Here is a 12,367-nt window from a genome sequence, read left to right on the forward strand (position 1 = left end):
AGTAGCAAATGAAGCAACTGACAAACAACTAATCTCAAAAATATACAAGCAACTCCTGCAGCTCAAGTCCAGAAAAATAAACACCCAATCAAAACATGGGCCAAAGAACTAAATAGACATTTCTCCAAAGAAGACATACGGATGGCTAACAAACACATGAAAAGATGCTCATCATCACTCATTATCAGAGAAATGCAAATCAAAACCACAATGAGGTACCATTTCACACCAGTCAGAATGGCTGTGATCCAAAAGTCTGCAAGCAATAAATGCTGGAGAGGGTATGGAGAAAATGGAACCCTCCTACACTGTTGGTGGGAATGCAAACTAGTACAGCCACTATGGAGAACAATGTGGAGATTCCTTTAAAAACTGGCAATAGAACTGCCTTATGTCCCAGCAATCCCACTGCTGGGCATACACACTGAGGAAACCAGAATTGAAAGAGACATGTGTGCCCCAATGTCCATCGCAGCACTGTTTATAATAGCCAGGACATGGAAGCAACCTAGATGCCCATCAGCAGATGAATGGATAAGCAAGCTGTGGTACATATACACAATGGAGTATTACTCAGCCATTAAAAAGAATACATTTGAATCAGTTCTAATGAGGTGGATGAAACTGGAGCCGATTATACAGAGTGAAGTAAGCCAGAAAGAAAAACACCAATATGTATATGTATACTAACACATATATATGGAATTTAGAAAGATGATAACAATAGCCCTGTATGTGAGACAGCAAAAAAGACACAGATGTATAGAACAGTCATTTGGACTCTGTGGGAGAGGGAGAGGGTGGGATGATTTGGGAGAATGGCACTTAAACATGTATAATATCATATAAGAAATGAATCGCCAGTCTATGTTTGATGCATGATACAGGATGCTTGGGGCTGGTGCACTGGGATGACCCAGAGAGATGGTATGTGGAGGGAGGTGGGAGGGGGGTTCAGGATTGGGAACACATGTAGTGTACACCCATGGTGGATTCATGTTGATATACGGCAAAAACAATACAGTATTGTAAAGTAAAATAAAGTAAAATTTAAAAAAAATGAATAAAATGTATATACATATCTAAAAGAAATCTGTAACTATGAGAAGCCTGAGTATTTTAGACATTAAAGATTCAAACAATATTATTGAGGAGGTCAAATCAATTTGGTTACAAAATTTGATGAAGGAAAACTAAGCTTTCCTACTTGAACATTCCAAAGAAGTGGAGGAAAACAATAGAATGGGAAAGACAAGAGATCTCTTTAAAAATTAGAGGAAGCAAGGGAATATTTCATGCAAAGATGGGCACAATAAAGGACAGAAACGATATGAACCTAACAAAAGCAGAGGATATTAAGAAGTGGTAGCAAGAATACACCGAAGAACTATACAAAAAAGATCTTAATGACCCAGATAATCATGATAACCCAGATAATCACTCACCTAGAGACAGACGTCTTGGAGTGTGAAGGCAAGTGGACCTTGGGAAGCATCACTATTAACAAAGCTAGTTGAGGTGATGGAATTCTAGCTGACCTATTTCAAACCTTAAAAGATGATGTTGTGAAAGTGCTATGCTCAATATGCCAGCACATTTGGAAAACTCGGTAGTGGCCACAGGACTGGAAAAGGGCATTTTTCATTCTAATACCAAAGAAAGGCAATGCCAAAGTATGTTTAAACTACTGCACAATTACACTCATTTCACAGGCTAGCAAAGTAATGCTCAAAATCCTCCAAACTAGGCTTCAACAGTATGCGGACCAAGAACTTCCAGATATTCAAGCTGGATTTAGAAAAGGCAGAGGAACCAGAGATCAAATTGCCAACATCCATTGGCTCATAGAAAAAGCAAAACAATTCCAGAGAAACATCTACTTCTGCTTTATAGACTACTCTAACACCTTTGACTTGTGTGGATCACAACAAACTGTGGAAAATTCTTCAGGAGATGGGAATATCAAATTCCTTCACCTGCCTCCTGAGAAACATGTATGCAGGTCAAGAAGCAACAGTTATAACTGGACAGAAAAAAATGTTCTGGTGCAATTTTGGGAAAGGAGTACATCAAGGCTGTATATTTAACTTATATGCAGGGTACATTGCAAGAGATGCTGGGCTGGATGAAGTGTAAGCTGGAATCAAGATTGCTGGGAGAAATATCAATAACCTCATAATGCAGATGACAGCACCCTTATGGCAGAAGGTGAAGAGGAACTAAAGAGCCTCTTGATGGAGGTGAAAGAGGAGAGTGAAAAACCTGACTTAAAACTCAACATTTAAAAAATGAAGATTACTTCATGACCAATAGATGGGGAAACAACGGAAATACTTTATTTGGGGGGGGGGGCTCAAAAATCACTGCAGATGGCGACTGCAGCCATGAAATTAAAAGATGCTTACTCCATGGAAGAAAAAGCTATCATCAACCTAGACAGTATATTAAAAAGCAGAGACACCATTTTGCCAAAAAAAGACTGTAGTCAAAGCTATGTTTTTTTCCAGAAGTCATATATATATGTGAGAATTGGTCCATAAAGAAGGCTGAGCACCGAAGAATTGATGCTTTTGAACTGTGGTGTTGGAGAAGGTTTGAGAGTCCCTTTGACTGCAAGGATCAAACCAGTCCATCCTAAAAGAAATTAATCCTGAATATTCTTTGGAAGGACTGATGCTAAAGATGGAACTCCAATGCTGTGGCCACCTCATGTGAATAACTGACTCAATGGAAAAGACCCTGATGCTAGGAAACATTGAAGGCAGAAAGATAAGGAGATGACAGAGCATTAGATGATTGGATGGCATCACTGACTCAATGGACATGAATTTGAGCAAGCTCTGGGAGATGGTGAAGGCTAGGCAGGCCTGGCATGTGACAGTCCTGTGTTCGCAAAGAGTTGGACATGACTGAGTGACTCAACAATGACCTGGTTTAATTTGAACCCTGCCAGGCAAAGTTAATAGTTCTTATAAACATGTACTTTGTATTGGAGAAGGGGATGACAGAGGATGAGATGGTTGGATGGCATCACCGACTCAATGGACATGGCTTTGGGTGAACTCCGGGAGTTGGTGATGAACAGGGAGGCCTGGCGTGCTGCAGTTCATGGGGTCACAAAGAGTCGGACACGAATGAGCAACTGAACTGAACTGAACTGTTCTGGAGAATGTCTGATGATGAAATTTGCCTACATTCTCAGAAACAAATGACTTCTCTCACCCTTTTTTTGTTTTTTTTTTGACTCTTTCACTTCATAAAGCTAAAGACAGCTCTGGAGAAGAGAAGAGTGAAAGCAGCAATAATTCATGAAGATAAGACTGAATACTGCACTCTTGGAAACAGCCCAGAATTCAAAAACAGAAACACAGGGTTGTTTGATTTCCGAGTGGATCAACAGGAAAAATTTGCAGTCTGCTGTTGACATGACATCATTAACATCTGCTGCAAAACTATTGGCTTTGAGCCTCTTAAAAAAGCCAGTCAACTTTTGACAGCACCCTCAAAGAAGATTCAGATAATCAATCAGCAAATTATGAGTGTATTCAATAATAACACTGGTAAGATGAAATGCATGGATCAGAATTTTGTAATACAGGATTGAAGTTCAAGGCAACACCTGGTTGTTCAGCTTGATCAATTACATTCTTAATCTGGCCTTCAGTAATAATGGCAGCTGCATAGGGTTTGTGTCATTTGGAACTGGATAGACCTTCTGGCTTCCCAAAGGCTTGTCACATGCTTCTAAGGGAAATACAATGTGGAGTCCATAAGACAAGGGAACAAAGAGATGTATGACCAAATAGGAACTGAGATGAGATATAATATGACATCTCACTGGATAATTCATCAAGACAAGAAAATACATATGTCCTAGACAGGTGTACTCCTAGTTTACTAGGTGTGAAAAATTGTCAAACAGGTATATATACAAAATGTTCAAAACATATCACACAAAATAGAGTCTGAGATGATGCCCATAACTGTATGCATGAAATTCCAATTTCTGAACATACCATGAATATTATCATTTATTTTGTTATTGTATATTTCTCAAAAAAAATACACAATTTTGGTTCAGCTCTAGTAGACTGGCTTGACTTACAAAAAGGCAAGATCCTTTCTTTTCCTTTACTTACAAGTAAACAACTCCAAATCTCTTAATATGTTTATTTTAATTTTCAGGAAATCCTAATGCCTTCTGTTGGTAAAAACAATTCCCCATGAACATTTTCACATTTCTGAAAAGCCTTGACTTTCTGAGTAAAGAATACTTGTAACCTGAAGTTAAAGGATTTAAATGGTAAACAGGCTTTGAAAGTTAGTGGGACTTAAAGGACTTAACGGACTTAAGGAACTCAAACACCTATCTCCCCCAGAGCCCTTTGATTACATTTCAGAAGTGAGATGCCTCAAGACTTTGCCTTCTCCTTGCAAAAGATTCTAGAGGAGTCTTTCTTGCTCTCCCTTTATCTAAGTGAGGAGAACCAAATTTGCAGCCACCCCCATATAGGTTCTGAGCCTCATAATTTGTGGATCCTTCCCTCTGATATTAAGCCTCACTGCACGTACAAGTAGCATCAGGCTCTCATTGTGTTGTCTCATGGAAAGTTGGAGAGTAGAAAACTAGTGATGCTAAAATGTTCTTATCCAGATGTCTCAGGTTTCTGCTTAAACAACCATATGAGTATGGAACATTAACCTGCTGGTAAGTAACGTTTCAGACACTTCACATTTTGGGACTTAATATTTCTTTGAATAGTTTCATGTGTCACTAGCCTTGCCACCATACATTTTCTTAATGAAAGTTTTTTATTGAAACCTTGTGGAAATCAGTATTGATAAATGTTACAGCAATGGGTGTCTTTGGTTAGTCCTTTAAATCAACTTTGTCAACTAGCATATAAAGAATAGTGGCCAAAAATATTTGAATGACTTTTCAGGATAAATAACCATCAGATCTAATAAAATATTAATGAAAAAACTATCTAGAAATCTAATACTGAGACATATTTCTTTCTCAATTCACACATCTCAATCCAGGCTGTATGCAATTATGTTTTTAAGTCTTTCTCATCAAGCCTGCATCTTCTAATAAGATTAAGTTCCAATTCTCCCAGCTACAGAATTATTGATGCTTGGGGATCTCAATATTATCCCATGTGTTTTCAGGTCATGACAGTTTTGACAGTTAATCTATGTCGTAAAAGTATGGACATTTTCTGATACTATTTTTGAATAGAGAATGGTGGAAATTCTTAGCTGGAGACAGAATTATCATGAAATGATAAACATCCTAGATAGTAGAAATCTGAACCAGTTCTTCCAGACATATCAGGATGGTTTGAGTTTATGAGGTAAATGAATGACACTTTCCTTTTTTTTTTTTTTAAATGTACATCAAGGTTACAAAAGACCTAGTTCTGTGGGAAAGAAAAATGTTTGTTGGACCAACAAGGCTGAGTAAATTACAATGAACTTCTTAGGCAAAGATAGAATATAAGAACACTACCAGAGGAAACAATATGGAAAACTAGAGAAAGAACATGTATTTTTGAAAAAAGCTGATCAAATATTCACTATATATTGGCCAGTGTACATCAGGCACTGACAGATAAATAATTAAACAGGTGGTGTCAATTTTTAATTTCTACTTTTATTGATACAGAATTCACATAAAATTTGCTATTTTAAAATGTAAAATTTAACTACTTTTAACTATATTAGTAAGATTGGGCAACCATCACCACTACAACATTTTATCACCGTAGAAGAAAACCTCATACCCATTCAAGTACAATTTGTCTCATTTTCCTATAACTCCAGTTCTTGGGAAACACTACTCTATTTCTAGGCTGTATAAAGTTATCTATTCCAGACATTTCTTATAAGTGAAATCATATTACATGTGACTTGTTTGGGTCTATCTTCTTTCATACCATTTTCAAGGTTTATTTTTGTATTAGCATAAATGTACTTTGTTCTCTGATGTGGCTGAGTAATCTGGTGCATGACACATTTTGTTTAAGTATTCATCAATGGATTGAAGTTTAGAATTGTTTTTGCTTTTTGGCTATTATGAATAATGCTGCTGTTATAACTTCAGAGTAAGTTTTGGTGTGAATATGTTTTGATTCTCTTATATAACCAGGGGTAGAATTGTTCCTGTTGTCATATTGTAACTTTATGTTTAACATTTTAAGAAACTGTCAAACTTTTTCAAAGTGAAGGAGAATTCCATGGACAGAGTAACCTGGCAGGCTAAGGTCCACAGGGTAGCAAAGAGTCAGACATGACAAGCAGCTTAGCACTCATGCATGCAGGCAAGCACCATTTTACACTCCTAACAGGAATGTCTAAGAGTTCCAATTAGTCACTGTTAGTCAACTATTGTTACTCCCCAATCCAAAGAACTGATGCTTTTGAACTATGGTGCTAAAGAAGACTTTTGAGAGTCCCTTGGACTATAAGGAGATCCAGCCAATCCATTCTAAAGGAGATCAGTCCTGAGTGTTCTTTGGAAGGACTGATGCTAAAGCTGAAACTCCAGTACTTGGCCACCTCATGCGAAGAGTTGACTCATTGGAAAAGACCCTGATGCTGGGAGGGATTGGGGGCAGGAGGAGAAGTGGATGACAGCTGATGAGATGGCTGGATGGCATCACCGACTTGATGGACATGAGTTTGAGTAAACTCCGTGAGTTGGTGATAGACAGGGAGGCCTGGAGTGTGGCAATTCACGGGGTCGCAAAAAGTCGGACACTATTGAGTGATTCAACTGAACTGAAGCAAAGATCTGGGAGGAGGGACTCTATGCCATGGTTCAACAAAAGTTGGCAAGAGAATAGAAATAGAGCAGCTTACTGCTCAGGGCCCTGGAGGAAGGACATGACATAACTCAAGGAGCCAAACAGGGAGGTCAAGGTGGGGAGGAGGAGAGAGCAGCAAGTCCAGGACCTTTATTAGCATCTGTGGAAGGAGTGCTCTGGGGTTCCTAAACTAAGGCTGGATTGGTAAATTCAAATTAAAAAAATAAAAGGATATTTTGGTTAGCCCTGCAGCAGTTTTCTCTAAAGAGCACACAAGGGGAAGACCTTGAGAGGTGAGAGGGATTGTTTATCATAAAAGTCATCAGGGGAGTCATATAAGGGACTTGTATTTACTTATGAGTCTGCAGATTGTTATCCAGTGAATGTGCTTATGCGAAGGGCTAGGGTCACTTGTTCACACAAAAGGGAAGCTGAGACATCACTATCGTGGAGTTGTTTAAACTCATGGCAGAAGACTGTGGTTTACAGAAAGGTTAAAAAAAAAAAAAAAAGGAATGTATTAATTTCATTAACTCTCCTGTCCTTTGATCTCCAGCGTAACCTGTTCCCACCAGAGAAATGCCAAACATTTCTGACCTTCCCTGCAAACTAACGTCTAGCTGATGTCTGTCCTCACCACTCCCAATGCTCTTGCTTATAATTGGGGATCATATGGACCACATAAGGATTAAATAATCAAAGGCCATTTTTAAAATTTATTTATTTTAATTGGAGGATAATTATTTTATGATATTGTGATGGTTTTTGTCATGCATGTTTCCCCTTCATCCTGAAGCCCACTTCCACCTCCCTCCCCACTCTATCCCTGGTGTCACAGAGCACCAGATTTGGGTGCCCTGCTTCATACATTAAACTCTCACTGACATTGCCCTGCTTCATACATTAAACTCTCACTGACATGTGCCATTGTATGTTTCGATGCTATTCTTTCAAATTACCTCACTCTCTCCTCTCACTGAATCCAACAGTCCATTCTTTAAGTCTTTCTCCTTTGCTGCCCTGTACATAGGATCATTGATACCATCTTTGAAAATTCCATGTATATGCATTAATATATAGTATTTGTTTTTCTCTTTCTGACTTACTTTACTCTGTATGATAGGCTCTAGGTTCATCCACTTCATTAGAACTGACTCTAATGTGTTCCTCAAAGGCTATTTTGAGTGATAAGCTTTTAATTTAATAGAAAGGATATAATCAATAAAAAAATAAACTGAATTTTATTTTCATGGTTGGAATCTATGTTGTTCCAAATGCACATCTACCTCTAACTTCTGTTGTTTTCATGAACTTTGCAAGCTGGACAACATTTGCCCAAAACTGAGATTTGTCAGGTCAAGCCATAGAGAGCGAGCAAGCCCCAACAAGACTTGTCTACCCTGCGCTGCAAGTACTCTTATATGTTATTTGATCAAGTTGGTCAAAGCTGACAAATTCCATGGTTTAAGTCACAAGAAAGTGGCATGTTACTGTCTTTTTTTAAATCTATGGATTGTATTAAGATGTATGTCTGTTTATTTTATGCCCTTGGAAACTGTTATGATCAATGTTGTTGAGAAAGTGGAGAAAAGGGAACACTTGTACAGTGTTGGTGGGAATATAAATTGCTACAGCCACTGTGGAAAAAACATTTAAAAATAAAACAACTATGTGATCCAGCAATGCATTGCTGAATATATATTCAAAGGAAAAAAAATCACAATCAGCATTTCAAGGAGATATCTTTTTTCATTTTTCATCACAGCATCATTCATGACACTCAAAGTAGTAAATAAAATATGGTATATAGAAGAGAATATTATTCAGAATATTCTAACAGTAGAATTTTATTCAGCTATAAAAAAGTAGGAAATTCTGCTATTTGTGATAGCATGGATAAAAATGGAGGGCATTATGCTAAATGAAATAAACTAGACATAGAGACTCAAACAAATACCAAAAATATATTCATTTACATGTGGACTCTAAAGAAAATTCATAGAACCAGAGAGTGGAATGTGGTTGCCAGAGACAGGAGGTAGAAAAAATGGGGAGATATTGGTTAAAACATACAAATTTTCATGCATAATGAGTAAGATCTGAGGATCAAATGTACATAGTGACTATAATTAATTACATTGTATTGTATACTTGAAATTTGCTAGGCAAGTTCTCACACACACAGGTTCTCACACACACAGGAAGGTAATAACAAATGTGCTAATTATCTTAATTGTGGTAAATATTTCACAATGCATATTTATATCAAATCAGAATGTAGTATACCTTAAATGTATACTTTATCTGTCAATTATACCTCAGTTAGCTGAAGGGATAAAGAAAATGTTACGAACAATTCTTAACTCCTGCTACCATTGTTGTAATTTAAGACCCTAGCAGTTTTTGCTTTATTCAAAAGAAATGTTCTTTTTCTCTTTGTTGACATACTACTTTCAATCAATGATCAATTCAGTGTCACTTTTGGGCTTCCCTTGTGGCTCCGCTGGTAAAAAATATCTGCCTGCAATGCGAGAGACCTGGGTTCGATCCCTGGGTTGGAAAGATCCCCTGGAGAAGGAAAAGGCTACCCACTCCAGTATTCTGGCCTGGAGAATTCCATGGACTGTATAGTCCATAGGGTGGCAAAGAGTCGGACATGACTGAGCGACTTTCACTTTCACTTCCACTTCCTTTTATGAAATCTTTCCATTTTTGCTTAAAATTTGACAAAGTTTTTATTTCACAGTACCTTAATATTATTGATAAAAGTGAAGGCACAGTTGAAAATGGATAATGTTAAAATAACTGTTAACTAGATTATGAAATAATGTGTTCGTAGTTAACCAAGATAGCAGAAGACTTTAAAATGATGCTCTGAAGTTCTTACATGGTACTTACAGCTGTAAGTTTCCAAGTTACAAGCAAGGTATAAACAGATAGAAATGAACAAATAATATAAAAAATTTAGGTAGATAGGAGAGTCATATTTTATTTCTCCAGTGGCATATTTATGATTGAATTAAATTAAAGTCCTACTTGTACACCAAATCCAGGTCGTTTTAGCTGGTTCAGTCAAAGAGGTAAGACCTCCAACTGGCTCACATGAGAAACTCCACTCCTTGGCCCAGTTCTGGGGAGTTTACCAGACTTGAGTTAATCAATAATTTCTGCAGTATACTTAGGCGTCAGATCCTCATAGTAGTTGTCATTTATTTGAACCATTGGTGTGCTTACACAGGCCCCTAAACATTCCACTTCTATAAGAGTGAAAAGTTTCTCAAGTGTATTCTCTCCAACATTATTCCAAGTTTTTTCTATGGTTTCCAGTATGCAGTCAGAGTTTTGAAGCATGCAAGTTGTAGTAGTATACACTTGAATGAATGTGACATTTTCCAACTGACTTTTGATTATACATTATATAAAAAGTTGCTACTTCATATATTCTCATTGGAGGTACCTGTAAAATCTCTGCAACCTTGTTCATAGTGAGGGGCAGACATCCATTCTGTTTTTGGGCAAAATCCAGGTCTGGAAGCAGAGCAGCTGCTTTATGCCCTTTTGGGTATTTTTTTGCAGTGGCATCTTCTTACAGTTTTCTGGTATGAAATCAAATGGAGCATCTGGGTTATTCTCAGGAGTATCTCTGTTCACAAATAAGGCTCCTCCAGCTCCATTCTGCACAGCTGTCTTAGGCAGATTCCTTATATGTCTTCCCCAGTCAGCAGCGAGGCAGCCATGGAGCACTGGTGAGAAGAACATGGTAGGCCAAACTGCCAGGAAATCCTTTTCTAATTACAGTTTCTTCCATCAGATTTTAATATTTTATTTCTCAGTGTTATGGTTGAACTGTAGTCAAATCAGCAGTTGTGTCATGATGCGCATATCTATTTGAACTGTGATCCATCTTGAGGGCAAGAAACTTTTTGTTATTAAGAAATTGTCATCTATGAGTTCCTGTAATGTACTTTTGTGTAGACACTAGAATATATATGTGTGTGAGATAATTTTAAATCCAAGGGCAGTTAATTAAAATATGAAGTATCCTATTCAACAATCTTCCTTCTTGAGACATCAATGGAAAATGCTTCATAGATCATTAAATTTGCACAAGAAGATACAAAATTTACATAATCTAGTTAAATTAAATTTTCTTTGGTGAAATGATGTGTTTAAGAGACAAAATTGGCTGAAAATTTGGATAAATTTTTCTGTGTAAATTTTACTAACTAAGGATCAACACCTTAGAATAAAATTCCATTTCATCATGTATAAAATTCATTTAGTATAAAATTCTGAACCTGATTCATTTAGAAAATTGACTGATTCTGCCATTAGAATTCTGATGAATCTGAGTTGGAGTAAATGTTTCATGCTAGCACTTGTCACTGAATGAAAGAGAAAATGAGTTGAACTGCACCAAGCTGAGCTTCCAAAAATAGCCAGTATTGTGCATGATAATAATAAATGACTTTATATGTACCAAAATGTGGACCAAGAGGTATACTTACCTGAAAATAAGGTTGAATGATAAGAGAAATAGCCTTCACCTTACTCTTTGAATCAAAGACTACCAATAATTACATCAGAAGACTAATGACTTTGAGTGACCAAGACTAGCTTAGCTCAGTTTGCAGTGGGAATCATAAAGACTTACAAATATATCTTAAGAAAATATATCTTCTGACCTTATTCTGTTCCCTCTTTCAAGCTCATCCTGTTATCTTTTGTCCTACTTTCTATTAGGGACACCATTCATATATCATCTACCTTGGGGTCACTTCCAAAGCACTCTACTTAATACTCCAGCTTCTTCTGTCTGCTTCCTTGCAACTTTGGACCCACTTGCCTCTATTAAAATTTCTCATTTATTCGTTTCAATTACCAACTAAATTTATCTGAGGGATGGAGGTGTTTCTTATTCAAAACTCTACCACGGGACCTCACACAGTATCTGACAAACACTAGGTATTCAAAACATACCCACTGAAAATTATACAGTGCAAAATTTCCACATACATACATATATATGTGTGTATATATATGGAGAATAAAGACCACTCCAAATAATGTACAGTTTCTGCATATATTATTTTTTATGGCTTATATCCAGTAATGTATATACCTTACTAGTTTGTTGAAACTATTTTTTTCAGTCAAATTCTTGTAGGTTATAAAGCAAATTTTGTAAATAATTGGCTTCAATTTTGTGATTTTACCTGATATGATTAAATTGGAAATGTTTCACTTCAGTAACATTGATTTGCTGATCCTCCTTTGTCCATTGATAAGAATTAGTTCAAGAAATACCCCCACATTGCTAGAGGAAGCAGTAATTTGCCACATCCATCATTTTCTGTCTCCTGTGGAGCATAGTTGCCAGGGTTTCTAAATTAATATGATGAAATTGAAGGCAACTGTAAGTACAATATTTTTATCTCTTTCTCCATCGTTCTTCATCCATATTATTTCATTGGACTATACGAGAAAAGGAAAGCCTACTAATCTTCTTGTGCTATTATTTGCTATCAAATTGATTCATTATGTTTCTCTTTTGTTCC

At 36.8% G+C, this 12,367-nt stretch overlaps 1 pseudogene; it reads right to left on the bottom strand.

Moving 5' to 3' along the window:
• Window positions 1-9,833: 9,833 nt before the first annotated feature.
• On the bottom strand, window positions 9,834-10,568 carry LOC101117227 (NADH dehydrogenase [ubiquinone] flavoprotein 2, mitochondrial-like; annotated as a pseudogene).
• Window positions 10,569-12,367: the final 1,799 nt, after the last annotated feature.

Source organism: Ovis aries, chromosome 2 (genome assembly GCF_016772045.2).
Source record: "Ovis aries strain OAR_USU_Benz2616 breed Rambouillet chromosome 2, ARS-UI_Ramb_v3.0, whole genome shotgun sequence".
NCBI lineage: Eukaryota > Metazoa > Chordata > Mammalia > Artiodactyla > Bovidae > Ovis > Ovis aries.